The 14,199-nt window shown below is 41.2% G+C and overlaps 1 protein-coding gene across 10 annotated transcripts in view; it reads right to left on the reverse strand.

Moving 5' to 3' along the window:
• The window catches only part of sobpa (sine oculis binding protein homolog (Drosophila) a), a 338,847-nt gene that overhangs the window by 122,846 nt on the left and 201,802 nt on the right, over positions 1 to 14,199 (reverse strand). The window lies entirely within an intron of this gene.

Raw genomic sequence — 14,199 nt, forward strand, 5'->3', positions numbered from 1 at the left:
AGGCCTGTGCATAGTATGTTAAGGTTTCCTGCTTCACTAGTGAATCTTGTTCAACAGCCAAGGGCTTTTGGAATTCCACGGAATTGGGATACTACCAGCCTGGACAAAAGTCAACTCTAACTCTTAAATATGGGAGTAAATGCAAGGACTGTGGTTTGTCTGTTTGTAATACTCTCACATTTAACCTTTCATCATCTACTCAAAACTATTCTGTTTTTGGTTTAAAAACCTGCTGTAAAATTGTTCATTTACCAAGCCCCAACAGACAGAATTGTTACCTTGAAAGCAGTGATGGGGAATTAGGAATCAAAGGGCTAAAAACACTTTTGGCCACTTCTGCTACATTTTAACACATACTAGTTTCTCAGGTATTAAGAGAAATACATAACAATAAACAATCATTTACTAAGTGGAAAAAAAAAGCAAAATAGGTACGTGATGTGCGCTATTTTGGCTTATGGTCAGCATGGCATTTTTATATGCCATTTTAAAAGGTCTTTTTATTTTATACCTCATCTCTCCAACTTTTCACCTTACGCTCACTTCTGTTGGTGAGAGTGGAACAGGCTTGATCTATTGCAGTTAAAGAAATTTTGGCAGCATTATATTTGGGTGTACGCGATGCTCTTACACGTAATGTTCTGCTTCATTCTATTTCAAGGCTGCTCAGTCAGTGGCCTGAAGAAAAAACATGAAAACCCTAATGCTGAATGCTAAGGGATCCAAGCTGTAAATTTGGAAATGTGCTGAATTTCAGAGGAAATGGTTTTCAGGCTACATGCAAATTACACGGTTATGTTGACAAGAAATGGTTATTGTGAAATTAATAACAAATAAACACAGTGTGCATAGTTATAACCAGCAGCACCAATCCCATGCACACAGGCATCCTAATTTTAATAGTAACTGAGTGCAATGTACTGGTGCCTGACTTTTATCCAGCCTCAAAAAAGTGGCGGCGGTCACCAGTGATCAATACCTGCACTGTTCAATTTAAAAATAAAATCTGAAGTGAGAAGAGTATGAATCTAGTGGATAACTTTTTGCACGGCAGGAAAAGGAGAACGCTATGACTTTGAAACTCTCTGCTCGATAAAGTTACCGGTGCCTGGGTGAGGTAGTTGTATATTGATAATATCACCGGATTAGGAATCCAGATACTTATTGTAAAACCCAGGCACATGGGTTTTAATTCCATGCAGCAGTTTGTGAAACTTGAATTCAATAATAGGGGAAAAACCGCAGAATTAAAAGCTGACGGCTATTGTTGTGAAAACCCATCTGGTTTTCTAATGCCATGTACAGGAAGAAATTCACTCTCTTTTACCCAGTCTGGCCTACACAGCCACAGTAATGCTCTCTACCTGGAGAGACACTCAGTTCGAAGGCCCATTAGGGATGGGCAATAAATACTGGCCTTGCCGGTGACCCCCGTGTCTCATTCAAAAGTAAAAATAAAAGAGGGTCAGGCACAGAGTCTGATATAGAATTTGGAACAACCGAGGACATGAGACAGAGGATCTTGATCGGCGCAGGCTTGGAGGGCCTAAGGGCCTGTTCCTGTGCTGTAGGTTTCTTTGTTTCTTGAGACAGAAACACACAAAGGGCCTTTTGCACATTTTAGTCTCAGGTTCTAAAAATAGCACTTTAAGAAAGGGCCATGTCTATTGACACATTATGCACTACTTAAATGTGTGCACTTAAACGGGTGCTGCTATTTAGCGGGGAGTGGGTGGGAAATCTGTCTGTGAACAGAGCAAAGGGGGCAGCTGTGAAGGGGGAGATTTGCTCCCAGCCATGTTCCCATTCCCCTCCGGCCCTCACTCCCAATCTGTCTGTACCCCCACCAAACAACACCTGCCCTTCAACCATGAGAAAGTTGCATTTTTGAAATTGTGCACATGCTCAGTTGCAATTGACACTGGTTGCCAGCAAACAGTCACGTCTATATCTGACTTTCCCCAGCAATCCTCCAATTTCGGGACATCCCACTTGTATAAGATAGGGCAGGAATTGAGTGCAATTGTGAGAGCAAGTAAGAAAGAAGAGGATGCAAAGAGGAAAATACACAGACAGACAGGGGAAAAGTCAGAGAAGAAAGAAAAAGAGACACAGGCAGGCACACAAAGAGTGTGACCCGTGCATTTACAAGAAGATAGTGACACAGAGATAGAGAGCAGAATGGAAAGAAAAAAATGTAACACAGAACAGACAAACAAATGCACCCAGGTTCATGAGTGCAGAAAAGAAGGAAAGTAGAAGAGACGTCGGTGGTGGGGGAGGCGGGGAAGAGAGATAGACAGCAAAAAGAGACCCAGAAAGTGATATGGACACAAACTGACAGGAGTGGGAGGGACCTGGTAAGTAGGGAATAACAGGTGCAGGACAGAAGAAGGCTGAGAGAGCACAGACTGACGGACAACACAGAATCACTGTAAAAGTCATTGTTTTCAAAACCAAATACAAGAATGGTCCTTAGTGGGAAAAACAATGTAACAATAACTAATCAAGTGACATCACAGGTTCGCTAATGTCGCTAAGATATGATGCAGCTCTTAGTGTCGGATTAAATAGCTGGATTTTAAAATGATTGATTAGCACTTCACATTATCATCCATTGTTCTGGTATATATATCAGGGTAAGCATGTCAGGGTACACATTTAAAGTTTGAGCAGCTTTAGCTCAGGGTTTATGAGCTGGACACTGAATGACAGACACTGCGATGCATCTGGGGTGGGGATGGTTACCTGAGTTGTTTGTACCAGGGGGCAGGCACATCTCTTAGAACATGGTGTTCTGATATGGCCAGTGGTCAGTAACAGGAAAGCAAGACTGCAAGTGAGGCAGTTAAGGGGACCCAGGGGACAGGAGTCCACAAGTTTGAGGTTCTTGAAGCTTGTTTGGATGAGGGTGAGTGCTGTGGGATGGATCAGCTGAATGACCAAGGTACTGTGGAAACCATCCAAGTTCATGGGACACTGGCACCAATACTGGGCAAAGCATGATTGATACCAGTGGGACAGTCTACACCTGAACCATATCCTAGTCTAGCGTTCTTGTGAACCACAGAACTTGGGAAGCAGAGCATGCTTTAAACATGATAGTGGGACCAGGGCCTTACATTTGGAAAGTTGTGGTGAATCAAAGAGGATGGCAACAGAGGAAGGAATTAATATGGAAAATAAAAAAAAACAGGAAGGGACAAGGTATACAGGTCATTAGCAGATCACCAGATATGATTACAGATTACAAAAATAATAAAGGACAACACTTGAGGCATTTTAAACAAAACAGATATAGTACAAATTGAGGTAAATAAATATGACCTAGTGATCATTACTGAGATGTTGCTGCAGGATGACTTGAATTGGCACTTGAACATTTAAGAGTACGTAACATTTAGCAAGGACAAGTACCTATGAAAGGGTGGATGAGTAGCTCTGTTAATCATAGATAAAAGTGGCAATAGAGAGGAATGATCAAAATTCAGGAAACAAGGATATAGAAACAGGCTGTGTAGAGACGGGGAATTAACAAACAACTGATAACCTGGGCAAGTTATTCACAAGCCCCCTAACAGTAACTATATGGTAGGACAAGGTATCAAAGAGGAAATAATGGGACTTTGTCAAAAGGACACAGCAATTAGCATGGAGTATTTTAAACCACATTTGTAATTTAAAAAAACAGATTGGAAAAGAATTGTTTGGATGAGGAAATCATTGAAGGTTTTCAGGACAATTTATCAATCAGCATTGTTATGGTGGCCACCGGAGGTTCGGGTTATACTTAGGTTTGTTTTAACCAACGAGATGGGTTTAATTACTGACCTCGTAATGGCGGTGCCCCGAGGTAGTAGCAGCCATAGTATGGCTGAATTTTACAGACAGTTTATGGGAGTGAAGCATGTGTCGAAGACTACCATTCTAAATTTAAACAAAGGTAATTACGGCACAGGGGCAGGAAAGCAGAGCTAGTGAATTCAGGGTTCAGTGATAGGCCAACAGAAATGAAGCAAAAAAAATTGAAAAGGATATTCCAGAAAGTACAGAATAGATACAATCTGACAAATAAGTTCGAAGGGGCACGCAATCTATTGTTAACTACAAGAATCAAAGAAAGTATCAAACTCAAAGAAAAGGCATGTATAAAGATAAGTGATAAGTCGGAGAATTGTACAGAATGTGGAACACAGTGAAGAATTACAACAAGCTTAACAAGGAGGGACAAATTAGAGTATGAGAGAAAGTTAGCCAAAAGTATAAAACAGATAGGAAATGTTCCATCCTGTATCTAAAATAGAGCGTTAGCAATATAAATATTGTCCTTAAGAAAAATAATGTGGGGAATTAGTAATAGGGAATAAAGAGAAGGAGACAAATTGAAAATGCATTTTGCATTGGTTTTCCCCCGAAGGGATACAAATAGTGTCCTGGAAGTAGTTGTCAATCAGGAATTGAAAGGGATGGAAGAACTCAAGAAAATTACAATTAGTGGGAAGTAATACTGAGTAAATTGTTGTAATTCAGAGTTGACAAGTCCCGGATCCCGATGGATTTCATGCTGGACTCTTAAAAGAAGTACTGACATAGTTAATGCATTGATTTTAATTTTTCAAACCTCATTAGATTTGGGGAAAGGTTCCTTTAGACTGGAAAATAACTACTGTAACTTTATTCAAAAAGGGAGGGAGGCAGAAAGCAGAAACTACGGGCCAGTTAGTTTAACACTTGCCATTGGGAAAATGTTAGAAACAATAAAGACATTTTAACAGGGCACTTGAATAAGTTCAAGGTAGTCAGACTGAGACAACATGGGTTTGTCAAATGGAAATCATGTTTAACTAGCTCATTGGAGTTCTTTGAAGAAGTCTGTTGTTTTCTTCACAGGTGCTTACAGACCTGCTGAGCTTTTCCAGCAACTTTGATTTTGTTCCTGATTTACAGCATCCACAGTACTTTTGGTTTCATTCTTTGAAGAAGTAACTTGTACTAAACAGGAACCAGTTGATGTGTTGTACTTAGGTTTCCAGAAGATATTTGATAAGGTGCCACAAGGTTATTGCGGAAAATAAAAGCTCATAGTTGTGGGGTAGCTTATTGGTATGAACAGAAGTTTGTCTGGCTAACAGGAAGGAGACAGTAGGAATAAATGGGTCTTTTTCAGGCTGGCAGGATGCATGGGTGGTGTACCACAGGAGTTGGTGCTGTGGCCTTAACCCTTTAAAATTTATTTGAATACAGAAATGATTTGGAAGAAGGGACTGAAGGTGTGGCAGCTATATTTGCTGATGACGCAAAGGTAGGTGTGAAAGTGAATTGTGAAGAGGGCATTGGGTCTTATGAAGGGATATAGTTAGGTTAATTGAGTGGGCAAAGATCTGGCAAATGGACTGCAATTTGTGAAAGTGCGAGCTTGCTCATTTTGACTAAAAGATTTTTTTTAAAAAGCATATTATCTAAATGGTGAGAGGTTGCAGAGCTCTGAGATGTAAAGAGAGCTGCTCATCCTTGTGCATAAAATGCAGAAGATTGATATGCAGGTACAGCCAGCGATCAGAAAGCTGATGGTTTATCATGTTTTGTTATGAGGGGAATTGAAAGCAAGAGTTAGGGAGGTTATGTTTTAGTTATACAGTTATGCTGGTGAGCCCATATCTGGAGAACGGTGCAGAGTCCTGGTAACTATACTTACATGAGGTTGTTAACATGTTAGAAGCAGTTTGGAGATGCTTTACTGGGCTAATAGCTGGAATGTGGGAGTGCATTATGAGGAAAAGCTAGACAGGCTAGGCCTGTTACCCATTGGAGTTTAGAATGGACAGAGGTGACTTAAATGAAAGATACAAGAAGTTGCGGGGCTTGATCAGGTGGATGTTGAAAGGATGTTTCCATTTTTGTGACAATCTAGAACCAGGGGTCAAAGTTTAAAAGTAAGGGGTCATCCATTTATGACAGTGCCTGTGGGTGGCAGCAACCATAATATGACTGAATTTTACAGACTGTTTACAATCAAGGAGTCACCCATTTATGGCAGTGCTCCTAGAGATGAGAAATTTTCTTTTCTCTCCAACGTTTGGAATTTTTGGCCTTCCTTAAAAAGCCAGTGGATGTAGAACCTTTAAATACTTTTAAGGTAGAGGAAAATGGATTCTTGATTACCAAGGGCTTTGAGGATTATCAGGGCTTCTCGGGGATATAGAGTTAAGGTTAAAATCCAATCAGCCATGATGTTATTGAATAGCATAGCAGGTTTGAAAGGCTGAGTGGCCTATTCCTATTCCTTTTTTGTGTATGAAGTCAGTAAAACTAAGCAATCATTAACATTTTTTTTTTTATTTGGTCTTCATTTTAAATTCAAAATATTTAAACTATACAGAACTGAGCATTTGTTCTGAACAGGATGCCATACTGTTTCAGCAAAAAACGATGGACAATTACAAACAGGCGTGACTGTTTTCTTAATGGAGAAGTTTTAGTGATTTCTTCAAGTGATTGATCTTGATTAGTTATGAACCACAGTCCTGCAGACCTCAAACATGTGAATGGGGTGAAATTTGGCTCACGGTAAGCTATTTAACCAAACTACTGAGCTAATCTGAAAGAATTGGCCAATCTAAAAATTCTGTAGCCAACACTAAAAAGCTCCAAATCTTAGTTCCAATCCAACTTGTTAGCTCAAACTCAAAATGTAAGATCTCTGTTGCTGGATTTCTATGTCAACAGCAACATACCAGAGAGGAAACAGAGACCTTCTCTTTAACTCTTTGAGGACTGCAGTAGCATTTCTGCACCAATGTAAACAATCAAGAGGAAAAAAAGTACTCAAGGTTGCAATAACTCAGATTACGAAGACATTCTACAAGTTACGAACATTTTTCCAATTCACTACATTTGAAATTTACAGAATTTATTTTTGGTGGGTAGCGGGATGCTGTAAAACACAAAAGCTAATTGGATTTTGTAAACTGCAAAGGATACTCAGTACTCAAAGGGTTAAAATTTACAGAGAAGATGCAGTCATCTGTGGAAGTACAACGTTTCAACCAAGAGAATTTGTTAACAGTTATAACAATAGTATGGCAAATTATCAGCCTTTAGTTTTTGATTTCCCTTTATAGTAATGACAGATGTTCAGAACTAAAACTGCTGAGCCCTGACCAATACAAGTCAGACTAACATTCTATTTCCATTAGGATCAACTCTGAGAATCCTGTGAGTTCATTTGTTCAGTCAGGATCAGGGTCTCTGGCTGATGATAAATTTACTCATTGCCCTGTTCCGACATGGCCGTATGAATCTTCGAACATCTGGCTTTCTTTTGATTAAATTTCCCTTGAGATTATTTTCCACCTGATTAATACTCAACAGCTCTTCACCACATGCTGGTCCCACCTCCAAGTCAGGGAATGACACAAATAAGATTCAAAAGTATATAGTTTTTGAAAATAAAAAAGTTTAAAATGCAGACAGGATAAAGTTCAATTAAAACCAGAAGACAGATAGTCATACTCAAACTGCACGGTCCTTTAGTCAGTCCGCACCTTGAGCACCATGTCTAATATTCATGTCAAGAACACAAAGGGACTATATCCATACATCAATGGCAGCTCAGAATAGGCTCCCAAGGCTGGTCCTAGGTATTAAAAACTGAGTTGTCATAAGAGGAAAAGATGTTTGATGATATAGAATAGCGTGTACGTAGAAAGGTTAAATCAATTAAACTAAATTCTGAAATTGAATATCGGTGAAAAAAAGACATTATTTCCAAGATTTTCACCTTACACTTATCATAACAGAAATGCAAGAAAACCAAATCTTAAACGGAAACTACAATTTATTGTGCATGAGAGGAAGTAGTGGCTGATTGGCATGTGGACTCTGATTGGTGGCGATATTGCCGTGGAGAATGCTTGAATTGTGAAAATAGAGCAGGGGACACAGATTCAGAGTTATAAAAGGCCAATTATGGACAGATGTCAGGAAGTTTGATTTTACACAAACAGCAATCAATACATTCAATGGATTTTCCAAGGAAAGCAGTGGGGAAAAAGTGGAGAATTATTTAAGAAACAATTGAATGCTGAGATAAGGCAAGACATCCCTTCCTCAACCATCTTGATTTCGTTAAAGCAGAAATGAAATATTTTTCCCTTAAATAATGTGGAAAGTGCCTATCTAGTTTTGGAATAAGTTTTGTAATAATCTTAATAGCACCCTAATATGTGAGCAGACTTATTGTAAGAACAGTGTGGCATAATTCAATGCAGAGTTAGCACTTAGATCTTAATAACTCAGTAAACTAGGAAAATTGTTATTTCCCTGAACACGTTCATTGGTTAAGAGCAATGAATAGCCTGAATGCTCTCTGATGAAGGGTCTAGGCCCGAAATGTCAGCTTTTGTGCTCCTGAGATGCTGCTTGGCCTGCTGCGTTCATCCAGCTTCACACTTTGTTAAGCTGAATGCTATTATTTTGTTTTTAAGAACATCAACTGAAATGTCCTGTCACCAAGTCACTATGCATGGGCTCTGAGCAGCCAGCTCAGAGTCAGGGCCTAGACTGAGGAGGCTGTCTGAATCTCCTGTTAATACCTGTCAGCCGGGCTCCATGATCAGCCCAGGTTAACAGCCCCAATCAAGGATTTCACAGGTGAATGAGATCCATCTGGCCCTGGTTCTAATCACTATATCTTCCCCCTTCCACCCCTCCCCAAAATTCCAGGACTGTGGACCTGTTCTTTTTCTTGAAGCTTCTACTGGGATGTTTTCGCCTCAGGCCAGGTTCCACCAGCTCTGGTGTGTACTGGGCCGTAACCCGTCTCTTGTGCCTGGAGCATTTCCGGAGACCTTCCTCCTCTTCTTCACGTGGTAATGATTTCGAGGCTGCAGCCATCTTCAGGTCTGAGGTTTCTTTGACGCTAGATGGAGGGGGAAAACCCACCCCCAGCTGTTCTCAGGGAACAGGTATGTCTTGTTCCTGCCCCATTTGCAAAATAGCAGTTTTCAGGCGATCCACATGTTTGTTCAGGACCACCTCACCTACCCAAACTTTGCATGTCACAGGACCTGACCTCGTGTCAAGTTGGCCTTGTACCCATGCAGAGCCATTTCCATGGCTGACACCAAACTTCGGTCCCTTACGTAAACTGTCTCTCTCACGTAGAGGTGGCATGGGGCTAAACATACCTGGCCCCTCAGAGCCATCAGAAAGACTGTCAGAACTGTAGGTTCTCCTCCCAACCCAGTGGAGTGTCGAGAAAACTGCAGAGTCCGAGATGGATGCCATATCACTGTCGCCACCTGAAGAGGAGGAGGAAACCCTCCCAATACATTCTGGGCGCAAGAAGTGGGCTACAGTCCAGTACACGCCACCCATGTCATCCTTTATTTACATGTGCACAGTACATGGGCTCTGACTAACCAACTCAAGAGCCAGTCCCTAAATTGAGGAGCTGCTCTGAAGCTCCTGTTTGTACCTGTCAGCCACAGCTCCCGATCAAGGACCTCATCATCAGTGAGGTCCACCTGGCCCTAGTTCCAAATGCTACATCAACTTACTTCCCAACATCCTTCTGTAAATCAAAATCACAAGCTTTACTCTTTCAAAATAAGAACATATTTTTGCTTTTTGCAATAAAGATCCACTTATTGGAAAAGTGTTAGTTATTTGGAACACGTATATTATAATATCGGCTGACTGTAATCTAGATAGTCCTCTGTCTCACACATCAGACGACTACAGGAACTGTAGCTTATCAAGTAGAACGGAACACTGAACTGGTAAAGAAAGTGCTGCACTGATCCATTATGATTTTTAAAAAACTACCTCGTATATTGTCTCCCTTATTTCCCACTGACATCAAAAGCATGTGATCATTTTTCTCCTGACACATTTTTCTCCACTGATTCTAATTTTTCCAGTGGGGCCATTCAAAGACACAAAAAAGAAATTAAACCACACATTGAGATAACACGGTGTGAAGCTGGATGAACACAGCAGGCCAAGCAGCATCAGAGGAGCTGGAAAGTTTGATGTTTCGGGTCGGGACCCTTCTTCCTCTGATGCTGCTTGGCTGCTGTGTTCATTCAGCTTCACACAGCGTTATAGATCTCAGATTCTCCAGTCTCCTAAACTACTCATTGTCTCATTTCTTTAGCAATTGTTTATCGTATTATTTTGAGAGGGACTTAAAATTTAAAGTTCTGTAGTTGCAGACTGATTTCTGGCAGGCTGATTTTTTTCATAAAACAATCAGCTTTTTAAAATTGCAATAACAGAGAGAAAATAAAATATAAAGACTTGAAAGTCAAACGAATCCCAAAAAATCGAATGGGCAAAGTTAAGGAATGACACTTTCACAATACTTTTCCTCCGAAATCCAAACTCTCCCATCCAATGAAGAATATGAGTTTTCTTGAAGAAATAGGGACCATTTCCTCAGTGCACTTTGAACAGGTTTCTGTTTCTGCTATCCTCATGTGCACAGAAGCTTTGTTGGAAGAGTTAGAAAAGATACTGGAATCATGACATGATGTTGGGTCAAGTGGTGTTCAATCTGTCCTTCCTTCGCTTTGCTGTGTTTTGTTCCTTTTCCACTGGCAGAAGATTTGATCCATACACTTGTGTCCATGTGTAAAGCCAGCTTGTGTTACATTCTGATTTTTCAATTAATGCACCGTACTAAAAATTAGTGAAACCCTTCTGTATGGGATTCCAAGAAACAGTGCAATCAGCTGAAGAAATCCCAGGGTGGATTTTTAACAACTGCTCATTTAGAGAAGTGCAGATATGACAACTGGCTGATTTGATTTCCTTTGCTACCATTTCTAAGTAACTTATTCATATTGTATTTTAGCCGACAAAACACCCAAGTCTGGTTATAATACGGCTGCTTTTCCACAGTGAGTTTGATAATGCAGTCTGTGAGCCGCTTTCTGGACATAAGTGGGATATTGGTTATAATTGTCCAAGCTTGGGCCATCCATATTGTTCTCTGCTTGGGTAGAAGCTGAAGAGAGCAGCTTTTAAGCATAAAAAACTACCTCGTACATTGTATCCCTTATTTCCCACTGACATCAAAAGCATGTGATCATTTTTCTCCTGACACATTTTTCTCCACTGATTCTAATATTTCCAGCGGGGCTATTCAAAGACAAGAAATGTGAGACAGCTTTAGACACTGGCTATGAAGGGAATCTTCAAAATCTTAATGCCTTGTGACAAAAGCATCCACTATCCAACATATCAGCTAAAGACTGGTTTGTTTCATGTGTGGATACAGAATGCCCACCAAGCCCTCGAAGAGAAAGAACCTGAAAGTTGTCCTGCTCGGAAAGTACTATTCTCAAGCACAAATCAACAACTTGCTATAGCTGTGGCTGAGAGGGCGAGAGACAAAAAGAAACCCAGACTCCTGTCTGCATGGCTGAACAAGAGCGATGGACTCTTTAGCTCACAAACCAGAATGTGTTTAGCATTTCCATAAGAATTAAATGGCAGCAGGGATTTTCTTATAAACTTGTCAAAAATAAAACAAGGTAGCAGATGCCAGAGTCATTTTAATTAATTAAAATCATGTGACTAATTGGTCTCTGCTGGTAACTGCTTCCTTAACAGTAATGGGCAGCTGTGTTAAATGAAGCTCAGAGGAAGCACATACGACGCTAGGATGCCAGCAGCTGTACTCAGCACGGCAAAAGCAGTGCTCAGCTCAAACCTACCAACAGTGCAGTACTTATAGGTCCTACAGAACAAGGAAGTGAGACAGCTTCAGGTACTGGCTATGAAGGGAATCTTCAAAATCTTATTGCCTTGCGACAAAAGCATCCACTATCCAACATATCAGCTAAAGACTAGTTTGTTTCATTTGTTTTTACTGCTAATGTCAGCATTAAACAGATTGACCACATCAGTCAACACAAATTCAACAGCTTCAATATTCTCAGTAATCTGATCTTTATGTGTGTGTGTGTGTGTGTGTGTGTGTGTGTGTATGTGTCTGTGTGTGTGTGTGTGTGTGTGTGTCTGTGTGTGTCTGTGTGTGTGTCTGTGTGTGTGTGTGTGTGTGCGTGTGTGTGTAGTACAATCACACTCAGTATCAATGCTTACACCAACTTGAATAAATAGTGTTTTGACTACTCTCCAGTGAAACAAGACTGGGAGTTATAAATCATGAGGTAAACAAGCCATTCACTGATCCTTTTTTACTTATCCTTTTCCATTATTACTTCCCACTGATATCAATAGGATGTGATCCCTGATCCATTTTGCTTCACTGATTCTAATAGTTCCTGTGGGACCATTCAAAGACATTGTATTGTTTCAGGATAATATTAAATAAGAAGCTGGATCATTTGTAATGAAGCTCTTTTACTTGTTGCACAGAGGGGTGGGGAGATGAAGCGAACACTGAATGAGAGGTTGTGATGCAGCAAAGAGACACGTTTGACCTGTGTATCCTGTACGATCCCCGCTTCCTGTTGTTTCCCTAAAGTGTGTCGCAATTCTTGCTTCTCAAGCAAATTCCATTCCTTTCCAAACCATTTGATGTGCCTAGTGTTATTGCTGCTGTAATGTCCAACGCACTGAAAGTTCCCATGATTTGTATACTGATCAATGATTAAATTTTATGTACCTTACTCCCTACGTTTGCAGGCTGCGTCTCACTGAAGTTCCAAACAGTGAAGAAGATATAGATTTATGTCATAAGAAGATATTTCCTGTGTTAGATTGACTCTTGACATCAACTTTACTAAAAGAAAATCTGAGGGCGTGAAAAATTACATTTTAGATCTAGTGTCCATCAACCGATAGTACAATGGAATGAAGTATCACAAGAGGATGCCATTCAATCTATTGCACCTTTGTTAACTCTGAGAAACAGCTACCTAATTCGACCCTGGATCACAAAGGTCATTGGATTCGAAACATTAATTCTGTTTCTCTCTACAGATACTGCCAGACTGTTTTGAGTTTCTCCAGCTATTTTCATTTTTGTTTCAGATTTCCAGCATCCACAGTTCTTTGTTTTTATCTAATTAGTCCCATCACTCCTGTCCTTTCCCTATTGCCCTGCAACTCAATCGGCCCAAAGCTCATAACCTGTCAAATTAACAGCACAGTGTGGGAAAAGCAGCAACTTCACGAAGTACCTTATTTAAAAAAATAAGGTGTGTGTGTGTATGTCAGCAGTTCCTGATGTGCTGCCTACATAGACTGGTCCCAAACATGAACCCCTGTGTTCGAATGTGAACATTCAAACTATAAGAATCTGACAAAAGATTTGCAATGCTGAGAAGCAATGATATGCCACATCTCTTTTTGTGACTGCGACAACAAATATATTTTTCAAGCAACTAAACACTGTTAAAAAATTAAGACAACAGAAATCAATTCAATTTAAACAGATAATAAAATGTGAGGCTGGATGAACACAGCAGGCCAAGCAGCATCTCAGGAGCACAAAAGCTGACGTTTTGGGCCCAGACCCTTCATCAGAGAGGGGGATGGGGAGAGGGAGCTGGAATAAATAGGGAGAGAGGGGGAGGCGGACCGAAGATGGAGAGTAAAGAAGATAGGTGGAGAGAGTATAAGTGGGGAGGTAGGGAGGGGATAGGTCAGTCCAGGGAAGACGGACAGGTCAAGGAGGTGGGATGAGGTTAGTAGGTAGCTGGGGGGGGCGGCTTGGTGTGGGAGGAAGGGATGGGTGAGAGGAAGAACCGGTTAGGGAGGCAGAGACAGGTTGGACTGGTTTTGGGATGCAGTGGGTGGGGGAGAAGAGCTGGGCTGGTTGTGTGGTGCAGTGGGGGGAGGGGACGAACTAGGCTGGTTTAGGGATGCAGTAGGGGAAGGGGAGATCTAAACCAGCCTAGTTCGTCCCCTCCCCCCACTGCACCACACAACCAGCCAGGCTCTTCTCCCCCACCCACTACATCCCAAAACCAGTCCAACCTGTCTCTGCCTCCCTAACCGGTTCTTCCTCTCACCCATCCCTTCCTCCCACACCAAGCCGCACCCCCAGCTACCTACTAACCTCATCCCACCTCCATGACCTGTCCGTCTTCCCTGGACTGACCTATCCCCTCCCTACCTCCCCACCTATACTCTCTCCACCTATCTTCTTTACTTTCCATCTTTGGTCCGCCTCCCCCTCTCTCCCTATTTATTCCAGCTCCCTCTCCCCATCCCCGTCTCTGA

The sequence above is a fragment of the Stegostoma tigrinum genome, chromosome 4, assembly GCF_030684315.1.
Source record: "Stegostoma tigrinum isolate sSteTig4 chromosome 4, sSteTig4.hap1, whole genome shotgun sequence".
NCBI lineage: Eukaryota > Metazoa > Chordata > Chondrichthyes > Orectolobiformes > Stegostomatidae > Stegostoma > Stegostoma tigrinum.